The sequence below is a fragment of the Quercus lobata genome, chromosome 2, assembly GCF_001633185.2.
Source record: "Quercus lobata isolate SW786 chromosome 2, ValleyOak3.0 Primary Assembly, whole genome shotgun sequence".
Taxonomy (NCBI): domain Eukaryota; kingdom Viridiplantae; phylum Streptophyta; class Magnoliopsida; order Fagales; family Fagaceae; genus Quercus; species Quercus lobata.
The window spans coordinates 34,467,131-34,492,682 of NC_044905.1; the positions used below are offsets into that span (position 1 = coordinate 34,467,131).

General features: G+C 33.5%; 1 pseudogene; it reads left to right on the top strand.

Moving 5' to 3' along the window:
- The first annotated feature begins 1,715 nt into the window (after nt 1-1,715).
- The window catches only part of LOC115963535, a 34,323-nt pseudogene continuing 10,486 nt past the window's right edge, over nt 1,716-25,552 (top strand).

Consider the following 25,552-nt stretch of genomic DNA (forward strand, 5'->3'; position numbering starts at 1 on the left):
AAAATATCTAGCAAATTCTAACTTTTATCTATAAAAAAAAAATTTAAAAAAAAAACAGCTAGCAAATAATAATAATAAGTTGCATTTGATATAAAAAATATAAAGAAAAAAGGACAAAAAGTTACTTGGGAAAAGGAAACCAAAAAAAAAAAAAAAAAAACGTGTGCACTATTATACTTGAAAAAAAAATTAAAAAAAAAAAAAGTATGAAAAGAAGAAAGACAGTAACATAGTAGGTAGAAGCAGTAACATTAAATTAATAAACAATGGGAAGGTAGATAAGTAATTTCACATCAAACCCATTCTTTTTGCACTTTTCTCTTTAGTCTTCTTCCCAAATTGGGGAGAAAACTTTTTTGCTTTTAAATGATGGGCTCAGGGAGAAAACTCTCCTACCCCCATTTTCTCTTCCTCCAAGCAAACACCCTCGTCTCCCATTTTCTCTCTCTCTCTATCATTTCACCCCAACCAAACATACTCTTAGACTTTTTATTTTAGACATGTTATGAAAGAAGTTTATGAATAACAACATTTTTTAGACCAAGTAGATTACTGTTCAGTTGGCAAGAGTTTTGATTCTTGAGAATCGAAGAGTTTTAGTGAATTTAAACTCCTAACTATTTCAATTCCTTAGAAATTACACTTATACATTCAATTGGTCATGGGAATTTAGTTTTAAAATTAAAGAGAAATTACATTTAGTTGTATACTCGTTTTTTGATCATGCTTGTTCTAATTGAATTTTTTTAAGAATTGATTTTACTAAATTTATAGGTTTTCTATTTAATTACCTTCAAATCGGCAGAGCAACATGGAAGCGTGAGGGGGCCATGTTCCCTTTCCCTAAAAAAGTCTTGTAAATTTTGGTTAATTATTGTTGCACATGTGACACACTTTATAATACACTTTCATATACACATCTTGTAATGATCTCAATTTATAATTGTGAAATCGTGTTCTTATGTGTATGTACACATTGTGTAATAATCATTACTAATATATACGAACCTATAATTGTATGCACGCAGTGGTACAATTATAGGTTCATATAATAAAAAAAAAAAAGAACTTCATTTAATTGTCAAGTTCTTTTACTCCCACAACTTTTGTCACCACAAACAAACTCAAAACTTTTGTCACAACTTGATTCACTACCTTTATTTGTTACTTTCACTGACCAACTACATTTACAAATAATGCAGTTCTCAAAAAAAAAAAAAAAAACATTTACAAATAATGCTAGGGCAACAACATGATACACAATTTTACTATAGCTCCACAACTCACAACTCTCCACATGTGCAAGTTGTGTTAAAACTTAAAAGATGTGTTTTTGTAGAGATACTAGGCATTTTTTTCCATTTTTTATGTTGCGGCAAAAGTTGTGCTAGATTTTTTGTTCCTTGATTGATGCAATTCCTTGGTTTTAGGAGAGAATTTAGATTTTAGAATCCCATCGGATTTCATTATCTGGTTACCCGAGATTTTTTTGATTGATTTTCCCCCACTATTTCGGTCCGATTCAATCAAACGGATTTACATTTGTAAATATATAAACAAACTGAATGGGCCTTGTTGCCTAAAACCCTAGCCCATAGCATCATCATTATTTATATTAAACTTAAAAAACCCTAACCCCTTATGCAAGCCACTTTTGCGTTCATCTCTTTGAAGAAGTAGAACCCTGAGAGAGATAGAGAGATTGGTTATTGAGAATGGAAGAAGACAAAGAAGAAGCGATGAGTTTTAAGGATTTAGGAGTATGTGAAAAATTGGTTGAAGCTTGTGATTATTTGGGATGGAAGAACCCATCAAAGATACAAGCAGAAGCAATTCCTCATGCACTTGAAGGAAAAGACTTGATTGGACTTGCTCTAACTGATTCTGGTAAAACTGGTGCCTTTGCTCTTCCCATTTTGCAGTCCCTTTTAGATTCTCCACAACCATTCTTCACTTGTGTCCTCTTCCCAACAAGGTTTCATATTTATTTCATCCTTGGTTCTTTTTTTAATTCTTTGTTGTGTTCCATGTTCTAGAAAGAGTTTTTGAATTGATTTTGCATCAGGTTCTTTTTTGTTTTTGTTCTTCAGGGTGCTTGCAATTCAAACTATTGAGCAGTTTGAAGCTTTAGGGGCTGGCATGGGTGTTAAGTGTGTAGTGGTGAGCTTTTGGCCTAAATTGGTTCTAAATAGGCATTATTAGCTTTCTGATTATATTTTTGGTACTCACTTATTGGGATTACATGATTGTAAATTCTCTTTTATAAGTCATAATAAGTTTTATAATAGTAATAAAGGAAGTATAAATGATGTGTTCCATAGAATTACAAAGAAAGAGACTTACAAATGAAAAGAAAAAGAATCTATCAATTCTACAATTGAATTTATGATGCATGCAAACCTTGTAACTTTTAGCTTTAGGACCATTTGGAGAGAAACACAATTAGAACGGATGTTTGGGAATTTGAGTCCATCTCGATTTTTCTGGATTTGATATAATCATTATCAGCCCAAGGTCATGGGGAGGATAAGTCTTGCTGGAAGGCTTCCATTCAGAGGAGATTTGAGGCTATGTCATTTATAAAGTCTAAACCCGAACTAGAGCGGATGTTTTCCCATCAAAAAGCATTTGGAAGACTAAAGTTCCATCACGAGTTGCATTTTTTTTATTTTCTTTTTGTTTTTCTCTGTTTGGCATCTTTTGGGAAAATCTTAACTATGGATAACTAGATGAAAAGGAACATTATTTTGGTGAGTTGGTGTTGTATGTGTAAACGGGAGGGGGAAGCAATTGATCATTTGCTTATTCATTGCTCTTTTGGCTCTTGCTAGAGAGTTGTGTGATTTGGTTTTGACTTTAGTGCCCATCTGTTTCATTTTTTAGAAGCTGAAACGCACGTTTTGAAACCCCCAGCCCAAAAAGCCCGTTTGGTTAGGTTCAAAAAGCAACTTTTTGTTAAAAGTTGTGTTTTGAGTTTGTGAAGAAAATGTGCATTTGCAAAAGGAGCTCAGGAGGTCCATAATCAGAAAGTCTGTGCGCATTTCATCAATATTACCGTTGAGGTAGTGTTAAATTACCAAATTGCCCACTGTGCTGCTACAAAGGTCCTCTTCGTGTTGCTCTGCTATAGAACAAACACTACAAACACAACAATCTTTCTCTCAAACATCTCTAAACTCAAGCATGATCAGATTATCAAAATACAAACTCAAAAACACAATTTTAAAATTAATCAAATCATAACAATAAAAGCAAAAAAAGAAAAAGAAAAAAAAAAGACAGAGGACAGAAGCCATTTGAAAAGTTGCGTTTTGAGTTTGTGAAGAAAACGTGCATTTGCAAAAAGGAGCTCAGGAGGTCCATAATCAGAAAGTCCGTGCGTGTTTCATCAATATTACCGTTGAGGCAATGTTAAATTACCAAATTGCCCACTGTGTTGCTACAAAGGTCCTCTCTGTGCTGCTCTACTACAGAACAAACACTACAAACACAACAATCTTTCTCTCAAACATCTCTAAACTCAAGCATAATCAGATTATCAAAATACAAACTCAAAACCACAATTTTAAAATTAATCAAATCATAACAATAAAAGCCAAAAAAAAAAAGAAAAAGAAAAAAGAAAAAAGACAGAGGACAAAAGTTATCTGACCCATTTGGACTGGGTTGGGGACGAAGATGAGCAACAGCACGAAGATGAGAGCTCCCTAGAATGTTCTTGAATGAGAGAGAAAAGTAAAAATTTCTTATCACAGAGAGAGTTTTGGAATCAAGTAAAAGAGAGAGAGAGAGAGAGAGAGAGAGAGAGAGAGAGAGAGAGAGAGAGAGAATGGAGCTCCCTGGAACGTTCTGAATGAGGGAGAAAAGGAAAATAAAAGAAGGGGGTAGAGATAGTGGACACGTGTGTGGAGGAGAAAAAAAAAGAAAAAAAGAAAAGAAAAAGAAATGAAACGAATGGCTGAAAGTGAAATGAAGAAAGGAAAAATAATATAAAAAATAAAAAATTCTAATTGAGAAATGCTACCGTAATATTTTCACAATAAATTTTAAGTAACAGATTGTTATTAGTTAATATTGCTTAGTAAAAAAATAATTTCAGTTATGGGTTCAAATTAGAACTAGTAACAACTTTCCACATAAATTTTGTTGTGAAAATATTGCAAAAAATGTTGTGAACGTAACACTTCTCATAATAAATTTTACACAGTAAGTTGTTATCAGTTCTCATTTGAACCTACTAATGACATTATTATTATTTTATCTACCATTAACAACTTGTCATATAGACTTTATTGTGAAATTTTTGTAAAAATGTTGTGTCCATAACTTGCATTAAGAGAGATAATTAAAACAAAAAATTCACTTATATATATACATATATATATCTCTTGTCCTTTTTGGTAATTTACAACTCAAACCTCCACTTTTATAAGTGCTAGCCAAACACTCAACTTTTTCAAAAAACACTTTTTAACAGTTTTTACCAAATACTCAGCTTTTTGAAAAAACACTTTTTCATTATGCACTTTTTGAAAACTCAACTTTTTCAAAAAGCCCAACTTCAAAAAACTGAACCAAACTCACCCTTAATTATTTGGGGTTCAATGGGTAATGCCTTGGGGGTTTATAAATTTACTTCCTAGTTGGCAAGGCGGATTGCAAGGCAGATTTGGGAGACATCGGAATAGTGAGATTTGGAAAGCCATCCCTTATTGCTTGCCATGGTGCCTTTAGTGGAAAAGAAACCCTAGAAATTTTGAGGTGTGAATGGACTAGTCAATACATAAAATTGCAGTTCCTTAGATTTATGAATGGATGATTGCATCTTGAATTTTTTTCTCTCTAAGTTATTGCAATTTATAGATCATTGTAATTTTTAGAGCCTAATTTGATATACATCTAGTATACATCCTGTATACTTGGTAACGTTTATCTTAATAAAATTTCATATTTATTAAAAAAAGATTGGATAACTGCTTTGAGTTGTCACTCTTTTTCTAGTTTGGAGTAATTTCTAGATACATATAGCTTTAGATGACATTTGTAGTTGTCATAATACCCTTCTTATGTTCATGGGAGCATTGCCCTTTTATTTTTTGGATACAATTTTCTGTTACTCAAACTTTTAGCTTCAGGACTATGGAATGTAGTTTCTAGTTTTTGTACAACCAAAATTATACCCTAGGTTTTACAAATTTTTAACCATGCGAAAAATAAAAATAAAAATAAAAATAAAAACACTATCTACCCCATGCAAGGTAAGTCTGTAGTTCAAACCCCCTTCCCCCTCCCTGCTGAAATGTTGAATGCTTTAACTTCTATCAATTGAATGCCAATGAACTCTTTTAAATGGAACTTCCTCCTATAATAATCGGATGAAAGGTGACAAGACCTACTGGGCTTGTGCAACTTATCAATTAAAGAAAAAAAAAAAAAAAAAAAAAAAAAAAACTTCCATCAAATAAATAGATTTGAAAAATGATGCTTTGTATGCTACTAGGCTCAGCATCACTGTTTTTTTTTTTTTTTTTTTTTTTTTTTTTTTTTTTTTCATTTTGGTTTCCTCATGATATGTGGGATATTTAAAGACAATTTTATTGATTGTATTTTTTTTTTTTTGAATGGTATTGATTGCTCTAAAATAGTCTAATTGAAGGTCTTTTTAATATGAAAAATATGCCATAACCTGTCATTAGATGAATAATAACTAGAGTTCGGAATGTGAACAATTTTGTTTACATGGAGGTGCAAAAATATATTTGGGTTAATTTGTTCTTTGATTAAATGATGTTTAGCAAAAATTCTGTGCTAGAAATAAGTGAATCACAATTATGGGGATATTCAAGTGGTGTGTCCTTTTGGTTGCTAAAGGTTCTGATGTTCTGATTGTTAGGTTCAATTTGTATGATATTGTTGTTGGATATAAATCTCTTGTTAAATTTGCATTTTTGTTAGCATCAATCATTCCCTTTAATAAGCATATTTACCAAACTCGTTGTAGCTTGCTGGAGGTGTAGATATGGTCGAATAGACTATCAACCTTGCAAAACAGCCACATATTATTGTAAGTGTTTGTTTTATTGGCTGAATGGTTTGATATCTTTGGTTTCTTAAAATTTTGCACAAGGGTATAAAATGTGGATAACTGGGAATTTGATTTTTTGTTTTTGGTTTTCCATTTTGATAATGTTGGATCGTCAACTTACATGGGAGTCTACAATTGTTTGTTGTCTTTCATAACATTTTCTCAGTTTTGTAGTTTTCCTATTGTGGCTTTTGCATTGAGTATTGTTGAAAGAATCCAACCCAATTAACATGAATAATGTTGGAAGTACTTTTGATGATTATGGTATTGATTCATATGACTTCAAAAATGCTTATGATTTGGAAGAAATTTCGAAGATTATGATAAATTTGATACATGTTGAATGACTTCATCCATGCTCCCATTAATGAGTCTCCTTAAGTGATGTAACAGCCAAGAAGATTGGAGAAATTAATGTAACATATGAAGATTATTATTTCATGAAACTGTGCCTTTGGTTCAAATTGTTTCTCCCTAAAGCCACCATAATTGAAAGGGGTAGTGTCTTAGCAATATCCTTCTTAAGCCGAACTGGGTTGCCTCAAGGTTGGGCCTATAATCAATTTTATGGTAGGCCCCATGGACATTTGAATATGATATGATGAGACTGCACTAGTGCAGCCGTGCAGGTATGGTTTCAAACAAGGACAATGGCTTGGTTGTGGCCTTGACTAGCTCCAATGCATTGGCTTTGGCTGCAACTTGGTCTCTTCTTAGATGTACCTTATAAATCCTGGCATAAACTTGAACTGGTTATGCGTTGCTTGATTTAGTTTTTGCCGCCAAGGTTGTGACTTTGGATTGAATTGGTATGGGTCATGGTATGTTGTGATTTTATCCTTATTTGAGCATAGCTAGTGGTAGATGTTGTTGTGCTGTCTTTGTTAACCTCTAATAACTCTTCCTACTTGAATGAGTGGAATCTACATTGATGAGGTATAATTAGTTCTAGTGCTTTTATCTCAAATTAGGTTTTGTCTTTAGAGCTGCCTTTTATTTATATTTTTTACTGTAATTAGTTTGGTATTGGTTTTGTGTTCTCCTGTATGTGGGTTGTGCTGCTAATGGGGTTTTTTTTTTTCTTTCCCTAAATTACTTAACTAAAAATAAAGTCATTTGTATTTGATCTTTAATTTTGCATTTAAGATGAATTACATGGCTATCTTTACTTGACAATAAACTTGTTAGCTAAACAAACAGGTAGTTTTTTTTCTTCTTGAGAACACATGTAGTTGGTACTTCTCTTTTAAAACATTTATTGATTTTAATAACAGAAAAGGAATCTTTGATACTGCCAATGAGCTCCAACTCAATAAGCACCATCTATCCTTGCAAGTGCTAGGTGGAGAGTGAGGTCTTGGGTTCATAACCCACTGGGTGCATGCATAACTTAGCTATAAAAGAAAAAAAAGGAATTTTTAGTTCTTGTGTGATGCAACTTAGTCACTAACTAGTCCATTTGGATTGAGAGTGTTAGGACATATATGATTCACTTGTTAGGAACATATGTCACTATTTTATGTAATTGGCTAATTCTTTGACAAAACTCACTTTACTTGTATATGGGTAGATCTAGGATGTGTTTAATACTTGAAGAAACCTTGTTTCAAGTTCAAGTGTTAAAACCATACAAGTCTGTCCAAGATTCAAGTGTGAAAATTGTTGTTCATTAAAACTTGACAGCTAGCATCTATCAAGACCTGTAGAACTGTTCAAGCCCGTGGCTTGATTGCAACTCGACAGGTAGGCATCTGTTGAGGTTTATGAAGTTCTATTTTTCAGGACTGTTTTGATTCCAATTCGTGAATGTATATTTGGGCTTTCTTTTCTCACAACCCTAGACATATATAAGGCTTATTTTAAAGTACGTCACATAAGAGAATACAAAGAGTACACATGCAAAAGATGATTGAGATCTTATTCTCTCTGAAAAAAGCTACTGTGTCTTTGCGCCTTAGGGTTTTGTAACCAAGTGCTTCTTAATCTTCATTGTTGATGAAGTGAAGAACTTTGCAGCCAACATCTTCTTCAAGTTGGTGTGTTAGTCACGTACTGGGAACTGTGCATCATTGATTAATCACGTATTGAGATCCGTGCAAAAAAGGGTGGCGTTCATATATTGAAGAGTTTAGAGGTTCTGAAGCGGTAGAAGGTTTCTACTGTAAGTTCATCTACGGGGATTGTTGAATCTAGGGACAAAGGTTTTGTACTAGATCTGAAACTTCTCTTTACTATAGTGAATTGTTTTTCAGGAAGGTTTCCCCCCAAGTTTTTTACTGTGAAACTAGTTTATTTCATTGGTTTTCCTGGATCATCATATCTTGTCTTATTTATTTTTCTGCTGCATTATTTTGACATGATATTAATGTTTGTTTGTTTTAATAAGTTTTATTCATAATAAATCTAATTAACAATTTGGGTTTAAAACTTATTAATTCTATCAACTGGGGTCTAAATTTTCCAACAAGTGGTATCAGAGCGGGTACACTCTGATTGGATTAATTTCTTGAGTGTGATCCTTGACCCCCGTTGTCATGGATCGTGGACAATCACTTTTGATTCCTCCTTTATTTGATGGCATTAATTATGCGTATTGGAAAGTTTGTATGAAAGTTTTTTTGTAGGCTTTAGGTGAACAGGTATGGCAAGCTATTGAAGTTGGCTGGATTAAGCCAAAGGAAGCGCCAGTAGATTGGGATGAAGCAACAATCATAACGGCAAATTTTAATAGTAGAGCCTTGAATGCTTTGTTTTGTGGGGTGACCAATGAGGAATTCAAGAGAATATCATCCATAGAAGTTGCCAAGGAAACATGGACCATTCTTGAGACCACCTATGAAGGTACCAAGGCAGTAAAGACTGTGAAGCTTCAACGACTCACTAGTAGTTTTGAAGAAATAATGATGGAGGAGGATGAGACATTTGATGAGTTCTATGCTAAACTCGAGGATATTGTGAATTCTGCCTTCAACCTTGGAGAATCTATAGCAAAATCCAAGATTATTAGGAAAATCCTTAGGTCCTTACCTGAAAGATTCCATGCCAAGATCACTGCCATTAAAGAAGTGAAGGACATTGATTAACTTTGACTGAGCTTGTAGGGAACCTTCAAACTTATGAGATGGGATTAGGCTCAATGGGAAAAGGTGGAAAGAGTAAAAACTTGGCTCTTATGGGTATAGAGGAAGAGATTGAAGACTCTGAAGATGAAGATGAAGATGAAGATCCAACCTTCATAACTGATGAGATTATCAAGATTCTTCAATTTAGGAAAAAGGATAAGGGCAAACCTCCTAGGAAATCTAAATCCTCAAGGAAGGGCAAGAATAAGAAACACATCATCCAATGCCATGAGTGCAAAAATTTTGGTCATATGAGGATAGAGTGCCCAAACTACCTTATGAAGGAAAAGACCAAGAAGTCAGGAGATAAAGGGTTGGTTGCTACTTTGAGTGATATTGAGAATGAATTTTCTGATGAGTATGTGGATGAATGTGGTCACTTTATAGCTTTTGCTGCCACAACTGATAAGGTGTTTGTGGAGAGTGCTAGTGACAGTGAGGATTCTTCTGATGATGAAGTATCCAAGAAGATGACCCTTCAGAAAGCCTATGATAAGCTATGCACTGAATTCATAAAATTTGAAAAGACTTCTCATCTTTGTAGAAAAGAGCTTAGTGAGGTAAAAATTGAAAAAACTGATCTATTAGTCAAATTAGATGAGACTACAAGGTTGGTTAAGACTTTTATTGTGGAAAACACCTCATTAGAAGAGAAGGTCAAGAATCTTGAGGTTAAGCTTAGTTAAGCTAGAACTCAAATAGAGAGGATGTCTAATGCAAAGCTTGATGAGGTATTGAGTGCTCAAAAGCCTAGTTCTAATAAGACTGGCTTAGGATATGTTGTTTCCTCTAATCCCTCCTCTTCCACGGCTTCTAAATCAAGGACTGTCTTTATGCCCTAATATGGGAAAGGTGATAAATGTATGAAATCCAAAACTGATTTGACTAATTCTAAATATTTTGTTAGACCTCATGTTTGTCACCATTGTGGTGTTTCTGGACACATTCGTTCTAATTGTTTTAAGTTGTATCCTCAAAAACAAGTGTCCAAACAATCACAAGTTTCCTTTGAAGGACCTATATCTTTGTTTAGAGAGTTATTAAAAGTCTGAGCTTTTTAACTCAATTTTAGGAGAATTCTAATTCTTCTATGTCCTTTAGTAAACATACTAGGATATGTGTCTTTTCATCTTCACGGCCAAAGACTCGTGCTGTGTGGGTGAGAAATGAGTCTAAGACTTAATTGTCTTTTCTGTTGTCCTCCACTTTAATTCTTTCTATCTAAAGTAAGACCCTCTTTGCTTGAATTCTTATCTGCTTTTGGAATCATGCTTTCATGCATCTGCACCCTTCTATCATGCTTTCATGCATATGCATCATACTTTCATGCATATGCACCCTTCTATCATGCTTTCATGCATATGCATCATACTTTCATGCATATGCATCTTTCTTTCATGCTTTCATGTTGTTGGTCGGTTTTTGTTTGGTTGTTTAGTTTTTATTTTGTTTTGTTTTCAAAATAAAAATAAAAAGGAAAAATCAGAAAAATACAAAAATAATGTGTGTTGGTGTATATTGGTACTTGTGTACCATGGATGGCCATTGAAACAAAGTTTTCTAAACTTTGTATCTTTTATAGCTTAGAAGAGCATCTCTATGCACAACTAAGCAAGTAAGCTTTGTGGCTTGTGTTTGTGATGAGTAAGATTAAGTTATCTCTTGTACTTAACACTTGTATCATACTTTTTGATAGGAAGGACTAAAAAATCCTAAGAGAAAGACATAAATAACCATCTCACTACTGTTGCCTACCAATCATGAAATGACATCTATATGCTTCGGCATAGCAAAAGTGGAATGTCAATGACATTTGTGTGCTTTGGCATAGCAAAATTGGAATAACAAAATTGGAATGTCAATGCTTAACATCATTGGGTATTTCTTTTCTTTCTCTTATATGCCCATGCATGGTTTGCTTAAAAAGAAAAAAATATGCAAAGAAAAATAAAAGCAAAAAGATCAAAATGCTTTATATGATTGTAAGTGTGTATTCTAGGAGATATGGAAATTATATGATGTATCTTAAAGGTGATAGTCCCCATCAAACAGTTATGATTGTGTGTAAGTTAAAATAATTTTCTCATATCTTAAATCATCATAACATGTAGATACTTATGCAATCTTGCAATATTTTCCACACATAACACACAATATTCTTTGCTACTCTTGATACATGTGCAGGTACAATATGATTTGGCTATCACAAGATTTACATGTGTTAATATATACTCACTAAATTATCTTGACTTATTTTTAAAATATAAAATTGGTTAGACTTGTTTAGTGTGTGTGTATGTTTTGGGATCTATGTGCTTAACATTTTTTTGTTGAGAGATATTTTTGAGAGATTAAAATATTGTTTGGATCCTTGGTTGAGTTGCATATTCGATTGCATTCATATCTGTGTTTTTCTCTTCTTGAAAAACTATTTTTAAGCAATCTCGACAACTCCTCAACACCTCTCGATACCTAGCTTATCTATCAAGCTCTTTAGTTGCTTTTTATCGTAATCTCGACACCTCTTGATAGCTAGGTCGATCGATTGATCAAGAAAGTTTTTTTTTGCTTGATAGATCCTCGACAGAATCTCAATCCATCGAGGTTGGCTCGATAGCATCTCAACAGCTCTCAAGCTATCAAAATCCTCTTGCATGCAATGTTTTTCACATGTTTTGCATCTTTCTTTTATCTTGTCATCCATAGCATCTTACTTCATTACATTCATGCATTTATATGGATTTCTTGTGCCCCTTTGATCATCCTTGATCATCTTTATATCTCTTGGGTGAAGCTTTCTAGCTTCTTGTATCTTTTGTCAATCATGACAAAAAGGGGGAGAAATTATGGAGAATATGTGGTTTCTTTTTAAGATTCTACATGTTAGGGGGAGAAATACATGCCCTTGTAAGGGGGAAATGTGTTTCATCTTGTTAGGAGGAGTGATAACTTCCTTCTTCTTGTACAACAGTTTTGTGACCATGTTTACATACATCGTGCTTATCTTTGATATATATATATATATATATATATAATAATGTATGTCTTCTTCACCTATCTCTACATGTGTGTTTTTTTTTTTCTCTTTATACACATGTTTCTTTACTTGTATGTAATTTATTATTTCTGTTTCACACTAAGATGCCTTGATGAGTTTTGTTTGAAGTGTTTCAGAAATACAGGTTGTCAAAGTCTTTTTATCATGAACTCTCTTCTTGTAAAATTTTTCAAGAGTTTGTGTTAGGATAGATTTTGTTGTATTCAACAAGTGAGTATGAGTTGAGTGATTTATGACTTCTCTCATATGTTCAGTTGTTTGTTGTGGTTTTCTCACAGATTGTCAAAGGGGGAGATTGTTAGGACATATGTGATTCACTTGTTAGGAACATATGTCACTATTTTATGTCATTGGCTAATTTTATGACAAAACACACTTTACTTGTATTTTGGTAGATCTAGAATGTGTTTAATACTTTAAGAAACCTTGTTTCAAGTTCAAGTGTTATAGTTATGCAAGTTTGTCTAAGATTCAAGTGTGAAAAGTGCTGTTCATTAAAACTCGACAACTAGCATCTATCGATACCTGTAGAACTGCTCAAGCCCGTGGCTCGACAGCAACTCAACAGATAGGCATCTATCAAGATTTTTTTTTTTTTTTTTTTACTCCAATCTATGAATGTATGTTTGGGCTTTCTTTTCTCATAATCCTAGACATACATAAGACTTATTTTAAAAGCCGTCACATAAGAGAATACAAGGAGTATACATGCAAAAGGTGATTGAGATTTTATTTTTTCTAAATGATGCTATTACGTCTTTGCGCCTTAGGGTTTTGTAACTAAGTGCTTCTTAATTTTCATTGTTAATAAAGTGAAGAACTTTGCAGCCAACATCTTTTTCAAGTTGGTGTGTTAGTTACATACTGGGAGCTGTGCATCATTGGTTAGTCACGTACTGGGATCCGTGCAAAAATAGTGGCGTTCATATATTAAAGAGTTCAGAGGTTCTGAAGCAGTAGAAGGTTTTTCCTGTAAGTTCATCTATGGGGATTGTAGAGTCTAGGGACAAAAGTTTTGTACTAAATATGAAACTTCTCTTTATAGTGAATTGCTTTTCAGGAAGGTTTCCCCCAGGTTTTTTACTGTGAAACTAGTTTGTTTCATTAGTTTTCCTGGGTCATCATATCTTATCTTATTTATTTTTCCGTTGCATTATTTTGACATGATATTGATGTTTGTTTGTTTTAATAAGTTTTATTCATAATAAATCTAATTAACAACTTGGGTTTAAAACTTGTTAATTCTATTAACCGGGGTCTAAATTTCCCAACAAAAGGGGAGGGAGGGGGAGTAGAGTAGAGCCGAGAAGAATTGGTCCAAAATTAGCATATTTTCAGTCAATTCTACTCTACTCCCCTCCAATTCCCCATCCTCCCCCCTTAATCCAAATGGGCCTTACATGTTTCCCACAAGCTCTGTCCTATCTAAAATATTGTATGTAGACTTGTTAGTTGCCATGGAAGCTCCATTGAATTTATTTCAACTCTTTGAAAGAACTTAATTCTTCGAGTTTCAATTTGGTATAATGCAATGAATTTGATTAGTCAATTTTTTTGCTATTTTTTTTGTTCAGTTGTTTAATTGGCTTCTCATTTTAGACCCTCCCCCTTCCTTTTTTTTATCATTTCATTTCTTTGTAGGTTGGAACACTTGGTGTTACATCCCAAACTTGATACCCGAATTTGTGACCATGACCAACATGTTAATATCAAGCCTAAACCTAGTATTAACAAGAATCAACTAAAACTTTTAACAAAAGCTTCCCTCTTTCTTTTCATTCTTGTTTCTTTTCTTCTTTATATAATTTTTCACTTAATATTCATAACATTTACACTGTACCCAAAGAATAACATAATCCACCAATTACTCAAATTCTAAATTTCACATTATACATCTCTTAATGCTTTAAGGTACACAACTTTCATTAGATCCTAAAATACACAATACTGCAAAGTTAAACATCAAATTGTAAATTTGGGATCTATACATATAAAACTAAAACTAGCTCCTTCCAAAAACTCGACTAAGGCTCCCTCTACTCCAAAATAAAACCTGTTAACTGAAAGAGTGGAAGGGGTGAGCTACACAGCTCAGTAAAGATGAGATACATGAGAATTTAATAAGGATACATGTAAATCAAATCATTTCATTCTATGAATATTCAGATAGGAGCACATCTTTTCATGCATAATATTTTATACTATTCATAATAATAATTTATATGCTTTTCATAGGTAAATAATTGTTCTCATTTTTCTTATCAGAATAATATTATCAAAACCTTTCAGATTGAATTTCTTTCATTTCTTACAAAGTCACCAAATATAATATTGCTTATTTAAAACCATTATATATACATGCATGTTAGGACATATATGATTCATGTTAGGAACATATGTCAATATTTATGTAGTTGGCTAATCCTTTGATAAAACGTACTTTACTTGTATTTAGGTAGATCTAGGATGTGTTTAATACTTCAAGAAACTGTGTTTCAAGTTTAGTATTAAAGTCATGAAGATTGGACCAAGAAACAAGTGAAAAAAAGCTGTTTATTAAAGTTGGACAGATAGCTCGACACCTGTGGACAAATAACTCAACAGCTGCTTGACAAATAGTTATTTGTCAAGATTTAATGAATGAAACTCGACAGATTCTCGATCGATCGAGGTATATATTGAGGTTACGGGAATTCAGATTTCCAAATCTGAATTTCGGCCCAAGCTTTTGTATTTGTGTAGGGTTTCTTTTCTCACAACCCTAGACATATATAAGGTTTATTTTAGAGGCCATCACATAAGTGAATACAAGGAGAATATATGCAAAATGTGACCGATGCCTTATTCTCTCTAAAAGAAGCTACTGTGTCTTTTGCGCCTTAGGGTTTTGTAACCAAGTGCTTCTTGATCTTCATTGTTGATGAAGTAAAGAACTTTGCAGCTAACATTCTTCTTCCTCAAGTTGGTGAGTGAGTCATGTACTGGGATTCGTGCAAAGGAGTTAGTCACGTACTGGGATCCATGCAACAAAAAGGGTGGCGTTCATATATTGAAGAGTTTAGAGGTTCTGAAGCGGTAGAAAGTTTCTGCTGTAAGTTCATCTACGGGGATTGTAGAGTCTAAGGACAAAGGTTTTGTACTAGATCTGAAACTTCTCTTTACTATAGTGGATTACTTTTCGGGAAGGTTTTCCCCTAGGTTTTTTACTGTGAAACTAGTTTGTTTTATTGGTTTTCCTGGGTTATCATATCTTATCTTATTTATTTTTCTGTTGCATGATTTTGACATGATATTGATGTTTGTTTATTTTAACAAGTTTTATTCATAGTAAATCTAATTAACAACTTGGGTTTAAAACTTGTTAATTCTACCAACCGGGGTCTAAATTTCCCAACAATGCATATATATATATATATATACATTCTTGTTACCAAATATGATATTGATTATATAAAATCACATACACGCGCACACACACACACACACACACACACACACACACACACACACACACACACATATATATATTCTCATTACAAAATAATCATTTTAACTTAAATCGGATAGTTGATAACTTTGTCTTAACTAGAAACATTTTAAAGAATAACAAAACTTTTCTTCATAAACTTCCTCTCATAAAATATTATAACTTTCATAGTCATAAAACTTTTCGTTTTATAAAGAACGAATATGTGATAACTTTTTAACATAAACTTGTACTTTCATCAGAAGTTTTATCTTTACAGAACACTAAAACCTTTTTATCAGATTCTTTATCTTTAAAGCATTACAAAACTTCAAAAACTCTTGTCTTTAAAAAATAGATTTTCTTTTCATCATAAATTTCTTTTCATGAGAATTTTTAACTTTTTATAATGCATTTAAACAACATCATTCTCTCATGATCAATAAAATAATATAGTTGTTCATAACATATTGGTTAGTCCATATCTGATAAGTTTGTACTTATTTGGGAGGCTTCTAGCACCACTGTACTAGGCATCCAGCATTCCTCACAATGCCAGGTATTCTCGGGATCACATTATAATACATATCTTCAACCATAGGGGTCAGTTGACTTCTTCCACAAGTTGGTTGTAACCAACAAGGGTGGGTGCAACAGAGTCAGTCCTACTTTTAATGGCCAATCAGATAACATTTTTTTATGGAAAGCCAGTAATTAAACTCCTACTGGTAGAGCTCAAATCGTCAAAGGACATAATCCGAAAACATTTTATACTTATACATCATATGAAAATTCATAGTCTGCATAACATTTCATAATAAAAGCATTTCCATTATTTTCTTTAAACATCATGTTCGTGGAATTAGTAATAACATCAATATGCTTAAATCATATACATAAGATTTCGAGAACTCACGAATTTATATCTTTGTCTGAAACATGATTATATTCCATATCTTTAATCAAAAACCTTTTAATGCATAATATACTTTAAAATAACCTCATGAATTCCAAATGCTTATATAACTTATCCCTTACCTAAAAGCAGAGGAACCGAAAGCCTACAGTCGAAGAAGCTTAGACTTGGGAATTGGTAACACCTAAACCAAATATCAAAACTTATTCCTATCAATTATTCCTTATCGTAAACTTACACATTTCAAAGCCTATCTCTTATAATCAAAGAAATCCTAATCCCACCTCAACGAGGTTCTCACAACACAAGATACATTCATCAAACAACATGATGTACTAAATCCTAGAGAAACCAACATTCTCATATTTATATCATATCTCTAGAGGAGCCAACTTCATTTCAAAAGGTGCTTAAGATTAAGGAAATAATGCATGCATAAACATAAAATCCTTTAAACATGGTCATATAACCATATACACTCACATGGCAATATACAATGCGTTGAATAAGACAACTTCATAAAAACAACAGGCGGATGGTTTAAAACCCTGCATTTGATTACTAAACCTTGAGCCAAGTTATACAAAATTGATCTATAATCTAGACATACCAAAAGATAAGAATATTAAATTATAGTTCAAAAAATTCACCCTAACTTTAGAATTAAATCCTCAAAGTCAGAGTTAACAATTACTGTTTACTGCTCATTTCAGCAGCATTTGTAAAATACAAATGGGCTATCTAAACACATCCAATATTCATGAAATTTTATAGAGAAACTCGATTGGATATCTAGTAAATATCCTATCAATTTCAAAGTCAAAACATAAAACTATGATTTACTAAAAATCATACAAGACAACATATTCAAATCCGTCCTAACAGAATTTCATGCAACTTAGAAATTAAACCATTATTTTTATATTGATCCAAATGCTGTGAGACCACTTCCAATACAACCATATGTGTCTTAGAATTCGTAAGAACTACTCCTAGCATCCTAATTCATTGTATACAATCTAATACATAATTTATCACGCGTAAACACAGAATCTGTCACAGTGACAGCTTTGTAACATTTTCTTGTAAATTCACAAACAATTATCAAACGATGCTATTTTCATATGAAGATTTTTATACACTCATTAGACATGTTATAAAACACTTATATACAGTCATTTAGCCATTTATAGCAAAATTAAATACAACAAAAATTCCAGCAATAACATCAAAAGTACTCATCCTAGCTTTTTTCTTACTTCCTTAATCATATAAAATCATTAATTAGTAAAAACCCTAATCTACCTTCAACAAATCATTAACATAGTTTCAAAGCTTCTTAAAACAGCACATATATATATATATATATATATATATAAACTTACAAGTTCATGATTTCCTAATATCACAAACCACAAATACCATTACTAAAAATTCTTTAAAGAAATCATGGATTCTAAGATGAGAGTAGCTATAACTCTTACCAAGTTTTTGGTTCTTGAGGCGAAAATAGGAATAGAATCACTCTTGCATGAAAGGATCTCCCTTTTTTAGTGGTTGGACCCAAAAATATGAGAGGTAGAGAGCTTAAGAGAGTATTTCTTTGAGTTTTCTGTTTTCTTTGAGAGAATATGAAGAAGAAATGAGATGGAGCTTTATCTTTCTTTTGGTGTGTGAACCCGTGGACTCAAGAGAGCTTCTAACTCTTTCCTTAAGAGAAAAAGAGAGTAAAGTGAGGTGAGAATTCTGATTTACATGGACCCATGGGAAATGAGAGAAAAAGAGTTTCTTGGATGTTCTAGTTGTTTGAGAAAGTCAAAGAAGATGTGAGGTGGAGCTTGTTCATTGCTTGGTCGGCCAAGTCTTGGTCTTTGGGGTTTAAGGGGATGACATGTGTTAACATGCATGATGCTTTGGCATTATGTGTTGAATTTCCATTGGTTGCATGTGTAAGTGGAATTACAACTATAAAATCTCATGCATCATACTTAATTAAAACACCACCAATTATGCATCTAATAACTTAAACCATTTAAATATAGTTTTGTACATACTTAGTATATATTTATAATACAATTAGCCATTCAATTATTTATAATCTTTACAATTCTTATTCAATGGCATTATAAAATAATATGTTTATTAAATACTCTTCTATTAATTATAGAAAGAAAGTAGCTTAAAATAATAATAATACTTAACCACTTAAACACATAGTTTAACTATAAAGTTGGGTTGGGGTGTTACACCTGGAGGCCTTGTCGATCATATTTCCAATATGAATGGTTTTTTCCTCCACACATTGAAGTATTTGGTATGGTTCTTATGTCATGTCAGCTATGCAATTTGCTTTTGTAGATATATGCATGTTGGGTATGTATTTTTTTTTTTTGGTATAAGTAATGATATTTTATTAAAATAATTAATGTAGTCTTAATATGTTGTAGGAACTTATAAAAAAAAATTCTTTTTCTGGTCCAAAAAATAAGTTCTTTTACCTATAAATAAGTTATGGTAGGCTCCATGTATAATTAATGAAAATGCATATCAACTCCAAGGGTTGGTCTAGTGGTTCCCAAGGCCTCTTGGGTTCAAAACTCCTAGTCAATATCTTAGAGCCACCCACAAGGGACTCCTTCCTATAATTATTGTAATTACTTAGTTTGAGTGGGATGGGGGGTTACACACTCCTAAAGGAATAGCCAAGTGGTCAAAGAGTTTTGAATAACCATGTTTACAAAAAAATAATAATAATAAGAGTCCTGTTAACGGTTGCCCTTAGGACATTTGTCAGTGGACTATTTTAAGAAACTTTTAATACTACTTTCATAGGAAATATAAAAAGTTGTCAAAAGAGTCAATTTTTTTCTTCTTTTCTCATAAAATGCTTCTAAAATTATTTGTTAAACCAATGCCCTCAAGATATTCATTAACTTTTCCCTAATAATAATAATAATTAAAATACATATATTCTAACCTTTTAGGATCATATGACAATTGAGTTAAATAAATGCACATTACTTGTTATGTATTTAATTTTTTTGTTGGGATGGATTCAAGTTATATGTGGTGTAATTCTTTACATTGTTACACCGCATAAAATCTTAACATTAGGTTATCATTTTGACAAATCTACCATTGAATTATGTTGACTCGTCATACCCTCAATACTTGCAAAATATCAAGATGATAAGAGATTAAAATAATAAATATTTCATCTATAAAATAATAAGAGATTAAAAAAAACCTCTACCTCAAAACATGATGAAGTTTGCTACTTTGCCAGACAATTGCTTTGGTAGTGGTGGTGGTTTATTTAATATCCTAAACACATAGATGTCTATATTTTTGATTGTTTAGAACTGATAAAAAACAACTCTTAGGGCCACCTTGGTGTTGCCTAGTCTATGAATTCTTTGCTATAAGTTGCACGATTGGGTTACACTTCGCAGGTTCTAGATGAGGCTGATAGGTTGTTGAATGAGGAATTTGAGGAATCAGTTGATGAAATTTTGAAGGTTATACCACGTGAACGGATAATATATCTATTTTCTATCACTATGACTGAAAAGGTATGTATTTAAATATCCTGCTATACTTAAAAGGTATATCTGTCATCAGGGATGTACCTTTTAATTGTTTCTTACAGTGGATGTTTGCCACATATGTGCTTTATATTTATTGTGAATCCTAGTTATTTTGCTTCTTGAAACATGAGATCCCATTCTGAAATTTTTAGAGAAACTCATTTGGAACTATTGCTTTTGTGAAAATGATATGGAATTTCGAGGAAACACTTTTTGACATTTCATGCACATTAGAGCATGAATTGCATTATAGTTCAATAGGGATTTATACTATAAGAAGAACGCACTTTGCACTAGTGGAGAAGATACTAGGTGCCTTACAATGCACATGTTATACAAATAATTATTGTTAAAGATGAGAATAAAATATTATAGAGAAGCAGAAGCAAGAGAGAAAGAAGAATACAAGGGATTACGTGGATCGGCCTCATAAAACCCTAGCGGCTACATCTTTATTGTATATTCAAGTGATCTATTACAATGAACCCTAACAGGGTATATATAGAGACTATATGCTAGGGTTAGCCCAATATGGGCTTTCAACATAAATGGGCCTCTTGGGCCATTACATCAACATAAACTCATTGATCAATTCTTTAACACTCCCCCTCAATTTGGAGCATATAGTCATATAGATCCAGCTTGTAAGACACAACTGTCAACTTGCTTGAAGAGGCTGAAAGCGAAGTGAACCGGCCAAAATTGAAGCTAAACCAACCAAAAAAACGAGATGAACAAGCTAAAGTTCTTCAATATCAAACAAAACCAAACAGAGGTTTTATATGGGTTAGGTTATCCTTATCATGGATAAGGGTTAGCTAAAACCTATACCTAAACAACAGAAAATCACCAAATAGGCAAACAAGGGATTTCCCTGTCTACTCCAACCAACAACCAACACTGGCAGCTGTAACACAAGATAACCCGTCGAGAACAATAACAACAACCAATAGTAACAACAATTACCAACAACAGCCGTCAAGTATCAACAACCATAGCCACACCAACAAAAACTACCAATAACAACCAACAATCTTAGATATGAAGGTTGCATAAGAAAACAGCAATTGGCAACTATTGGCTCTGAGACCATGTTAAAAATGAAAATAAAATAATATAGAGAGGCAGAAGCAAGAGTGAAAGAAGAACACAAGGGATTACGTGGATCAGTCAATAGCCTACACCCACATCATAAAACCTTAGCGGCTACATCTTTACTGTATATTCAAGTCATCTATTACAATGAACCCTAACAGGGTATATATATATTGAGACTAGAAGCTAGGGTTAGCCCAATATAGGCTTACAACATAACTGGGCCTTTTGGGCCATTACATCAACACAAACTCAACACTTTAACAATTATATATGGAATGTGGTGCCTAACAACACACATGTTATAAAAATTATTAATGCTATATACACCATATGGTTGTTCAAAGGTTATGCTAACTTGTGGCACTCATTAGTACATCTACAATGTCACAAGTGCTGTCTTTTTGATGCCTTCAAGTGCTAATGGAGATGTATACTGCACACGTGGTTACTATATGAAAAAGGTATAAGTTCTTTTGGTTTTCCATATAATGGTTTATTTATTCCTGATGTTTCAGGTTAAGAAGCTCCAAAGGGATTGTTTAAGAAATCTTGTGAAGGTAATTATAGTCTTTATTATACTTGTATCGTTTGTTCATAGTTTTTGTCGTGACTTATACTAATTTTTTGTTTTTGGATGATTTCAGATTGAAGCAGCATCAAGTAACTTAACTGTTGACATGCTAAAGCAGCAGTATTGCTTTATGCCTGCTAAATACAAGGTTTCTCATTTTTCTCTTAGAGTTAATCTTCTATTGAAGATGTTTTACTAAAGACTGGATATGTATGCTAGGTATTATGGTTGGTGATTAGTGCCAAGGGAAAATACTAGTACACATACTCTATTACACATAATTTTACACACATCCTTGAAATGCACTAAAATTGTGACCTGAAGTCATCGTTTCCAAGTTGAAAATCATGACGTCAAGTCATGCTTTCAATGATTTAAAGAGTGTAAAATTGTTTGTAATAGAGTGTGTATAATAAACATTTCCCTTAGTGCAACTAATTCAAAATTTTGAATTTAATATCAGGGAATTTTTTTGTATACACTTACCAAGCACACTTCTGTTCTTGAGACTGTTGAAGAAAGACAGTGGAACCTTCATGAAAAATGTACAAGAATTATTTTGGTCTTTAGTGCTGAAGGTGGCAGTAAAAGATGTACTCTCTCTCTCTCTCTAAATAGAAACTGAGCTTTATTGATAATGAATGAATCGAATACAATTTGTGTCTAACCCTATCTTATATACAAGTTAAAGCTAAAACAGAAAAATAACTACTTCCGCATTATCAGGTAAGGTTGTTACAATCAACTTCCCACTTAATCTTACACCTATACATAGATCAAACCATAGAACTAATAATCTGATCATAGTGTGGAATTGATTCTATCAAATCCTCTATATTCCCACGTGTCAATCCTGTTGTAACCACCCTTTTAGTCTCTTCCTGATGATGCAATATAGGCTTTGCTGCACTGGATTGCATCTGTCCTTGTGTTGTACATGACAGCACACCGCCCTGATGATGTAGTGCACTCTGTGCTGCACTTGATTGCAGCTTGTCCTGATGATTGGTGCATGCCATGCGCCCTGTACTCTGTTGCTGCGTTGGACTTGCAGCTTTAACACTCCCCCTCCAGAGCAAAGCTCTTGGTTGATTTTCTTTACTTTCATCAGCTTCCTTTGCAGTATTAGGAAACTGAATATGATGACTAAAAATGTTAATAACTCCCAACTTGTTAAGCAGCCTTAGAAAATTCTCAACACCTAGTGCCTTAGTAAAAATTTCTGCCAATTGTGATCTTGATGAAACATAGAAAGTTTTAATTGTTCCATCCAAGATTTTATTCCTTACTATGTGACAATCAGCTTCAATGTGCTTTGATCGCTCATGAAACACTGGATTGGCTGATATATGCAGTGCTGCCTGGTTATCACAGTAAAGTAGCATTGGTTTGTGATGTGGAACACATAAATCTCTTAAAAAATACAATATCCAAGTCACCTCACATGTAGTTGTAGCCATGGATCTGTACTCTACCTCTGCAGAAGATCTAGATACTATATCTTGTTTCTTTGATCTCCAAGAAATCAAAGCATCACCAAGGAACACACAATAACCTATCAAAGATTTTCTGGTATCAGGGCAACCTGCCCAATCTGCATCACAGAATGCTTTAAGTTGCAAGTCTGAGTCTGTGGGAAAGAACACTCCTTGGCCAGGTGTGCCTTTGATATATTGGAGAATCCTGATTGCAGCCTTCATGTGTGGTACTCTAGGTTGAGCTAAGAACTGACTAAGCCTATGCACAGCATAGGTTATGTCTGGTCTGCCCAAGGATAGATACATTAGTTTCCCAATTAATCTCCTATACTGTCCTGCATCTTTGAGCACCTCTCCATTAGACTTAGACAACTTTAGTTGCTGCTCCATTGATGTTTTGGCTGGTTTACATCCAAGCATACCTGCTTCCTTGAGCACATCAAGTGCATATTTTCTTTGGTTTATACTAATTCCTTTAGCACCTCTAGCAATCTCTAGTCCTAGAAAATACTTGAGTGAACCAAGATCCTTGATACCAAATTTTTGATCCAATACCTGTTTTAGATTAAACACACAAGCTGCATCATTGCCTGTGATTATCATGTCATCAACATATATTAGCAAGGCAGTAAAATTAGAACCATTGGAATGCACAAAGAGTGAGTGGTCTGCCTGTGATTGCTTGAAACCAAGTGCTGAAATAGTAGCAGAGAGTTTAGCATTCCACTGCCTTGATGCTTGCTTCAAACCATAGAGTGATTTGACCAATTTGCAAACCATAGGAACTGATGAAGTGCACTCCCCCTTACTGTGATAACCAGGAGGTAGATCCATGTAGACCTCCTCCTCAAGATCTCCATGAAGGAATGCAATATTGATATCAAGCTAATGTAAAGGCCATTTCTGAGTTGAGGCAAGAGCAATGAGAACCCTCACAGATACTTTTTTGGCCACAGGAGAGAATGTTTCCAAAAAATCAAGTCCCTCCCTTTGAGTGTAACCCTTAGCCACTAGCCTACCCTTATATCTTTCCACACTACCATCAGGATTAAGCTTCACCCTATAGACCCATTTACAACCAATGGATCTCTTGCCAGAAGGTAAAGGTGTACGAACCCAAGTCTGAGTTGCTTCCAAGGCCTGAATCTCTTTATCCATTGCTACCCTCCACAAGGGATCTTGGACAGCTTGAGAAAAATACTGAGGAGTAGAATGACCTTGGCTAACAGTCATGAGATAGGATTTGTATTGAGGATCCAAATGGCAATATGTGAGGCAAGTTGATGGATCATAAGGAGACCCTGGAGGGTGAGTAGCTGTAGAAGCAAGTGATGAACCAGAGGCTGCATTGCAAGCATAATCTTGCAAGCAGGTTGGTGGTCTATGAACTCTAGTGGATTTTCTGAGTGGTTGATCTTCAGCTGCAAGGTTAGTACTAACAGAAGGTATAGAATCCAGCAAAATAGAAGTAGAATCAGATGGCAAAGAATCAGGTAAAGGAACATGATGTATAGATATAGGAACTGATGAAGGAGAAGGAGTAATGTCAGAACAAGAGGCAGATTGGTCATTGTGCATATCAGGAACACTATAAGGAGTGACAAAAGGTCCTAAACACCCTTTAGAAGTGCTATCAACCTCAGAAATAAAAGGATCTACGGTAGGAGGTTTAGCAGTACCAAAAGGAAAAATGTTTTCATGAAAAATAACATCTCTAGATATGAAAATAGTCCTAGTACCTAAATCCAACAGTTTGTACCCCTTAACACTAAAGGGGTATCCTAAGAAAACACATTTCCTTGCCCTTGGGGAAAATTTGGATCTGTTATGTGAAAGAGTGGATGCATAACAAAGACATCCAAAAACCTTTAAGTGACCATAATTTGGAGCATGACCAAAAAGAACCTCAAAAGGAGTTTTATGATCTAAGCATGATGAAGGTGTTCTATTTATCAAATAAACTGATGTAAGAATACAATGTCCCCAAAAATGCAAAGGTATGTTGGATTGGAACATAAGAGCTCTTGCCACATTTAAGATGTGTTGATGCTTTCTTTCCACAATGAAATTTTGTTGTGGAGTTTCAACACAACTTAATTGATGCAAGATACCCATTTTAACAAAGAAATCAACCATGATAAACTCAGTACCATTATCTGTCCTGATGGTTT